Genomic DNA, 2,184 nt, shown 5'->3' on the forward strand with positions numbered 1-2,184 from the left:
GACAGTGGACACGTAGATGAGCTCTGAGCAGGAACAGACATCCAGCCCATGTTTTGGTTCCTCCTTGTAGCTAAGGGAATCTATCCACGGGCGACTTAGGAGATCTGTGTCCACTGGCTTCAGTCAACCCAGTGGTTCCAGGAAGCCCCTTCTAGGCACCCAGCACTCTTCAGTACCTTGTGGACCTGGGACTTTCGGTTCTGATGATACTGTGTCTCTCAGTTGCCTGACTTGGTCTGGGTGGTCTTAAGAATTTCTTCTCTCCTCCCATGTAAAGCCAAACCAGAGAAAGTTGTACCTATCTTCTGTGTAGAGGTTGACTTCATTCACTTATCTGATACCATCAGAGTGGGGGTAGCCTGTGAATCTCCCATTGCATCTAGGCATGCTGACACTTGTTGTGCTTGATTGTTTGATAGCAGGAAGGAGGGTAGTGACCTGGGTTGGGGAGTTACTGCATGGAGTGCTGGCTCCGTTTCGAGTGGCTGTTTAGGAGCTAATTGAGAGGGCAGTGGGTACATTTGGCCTGGGCCGACATACAGTCCTTGGCATCAGTGAGCTCAGTATACAGGCAGGTGGGTTAGTGGGCAGGACTCTTGATGGGGGCCCTACACTTTCTACCAAGAAAATTTTCACTGTTGCCCCAGGACTTCAAGGAGTTTGGGGAATGAGTGGAGGAGAGATTTAGCCAGTAACAAGGTTCAGGCCTTTAGGGGTTGGATAAGGAGGCACAGGGGAAAATGGTAATTTCTGGTGGTTCCTTCATTCTTTTATTCAATAACTATGTACTGAGTACTTACCATGTACCAAACACTATAGTAGATCAAGACTCAGCTCCCTAAGGAATTTACAGCCCAAGGATTAAGGGATGGGAAAAAATAGTAAGGATCATGGCAACAGCAGGAAATAGATTTGGGTTTTCCTTTCTTCTTAATGTGTGTGTCTGTGTATTCGTCCATCTGTCCATCTGTGTGTGCCTGTATATGTGTGTGAGAGAAAGATAGAGGGAGAGAAGGATTTGCTTTTCCAACAATGTCCTGGCCTCAGGGTAATGCCTCTACCTATTCCAATATGCAGGCAAGCCTCCCAAGCTATAGGCTCCCTAACAATGGGCAACAGCTTTCCTACCAAAGAAACCTTTTCTAAAACCTTTCTCCCTCTCGGGAGTCAAGGGATGGTGAATGGCCTCAGTCAGGGTGTACACATATGGACCAAGTGGCCACATTCTGGGTGGGGGCATACACAAGGTAGCTTTGGATTTGGGAGAGCCACACATTAGTCAAGTCAGGTAAAAATCAGCCAAACAGTCTGTAAAGTAAACTGTGGTTTGATTTGGACTTAAGCCATCCTTCACCTGGGGCCGTAGACGTGCACCTCACTTTAAGAAAACCTGTACCCAAAAATCCCAATTTTGAAAGGGAGAGAGGAATGTGCCTGACCATTTTTGAAAGCCACCTAGAGCCCTTGTTTATTGACACAGGTGTATCAAAGAGGTGGTGAAGCCCTTGAAGGAGCGTCTGATTCAGTCCTCTGCCTTCTGATGGTAACACCCGGAAGTCATCTTGGGCGAAGGAGCCTTTCTCTGGTTTGGGCAGCCTTCCAGAGATGACTAATGGGTTAAAAAGGCAGCCATGCTGCTGTGGACTTGCAACCTCTGCCCAGACACAAACTTACCTTGTCTTTTGAAATGAGAAGGGACTCTGGGGCTTTGTGGCAAAGGGTGTCATTTTCTGAAAAATCAAACTCAAATAAATTATTAAATTAACACATGAACTGGATTAAGGGCACGCATTTGGGATTTTCCTTACATTTTATGAAAATTATGAACTACATCCCTTCGTTCAACTCTAAAAACTGAACTAACTCAGCTTCTCTTCATGAAAGGGAACGGGTTCCCATAACCTGATATTTGCCATTTCCACCAAAGTACAGCTTTCTATATTTATTTGGAAATGCTTATGTTCAGTCAGGGTATGGTTTACCCTTATTATGACTTGATTTCACATCAGACTCTTCACCTTTTAGTAACCAAATTTATGACCCAGAGAAAACTTCTCTCTCTTACAAGGAGCTTGGATTCTTACTTATTTCGCAACCTTTATTTGTGCATGAGATGAACCATGACATTTAAACTATGCTTGATAGCTTAACAGATTATAAGAACAAAACCAGATGGCCCAAACA

Source organism: Bison bison, unplaced genomic scaffold (assembly GCF_000754665.1).
Source record: "Bison bison bison isolate TAMUID 2011002044 unplaced genomic scaffold, Bison_UMD1.0 scf7180017857199, whole genome shotgun sequence".
Classification (NCBI taxonomy): Eukaryota; Metazoa; Chordata; class Mammalia; order Artiodactyla; family Bovidae; genus Bison; species Bison bison.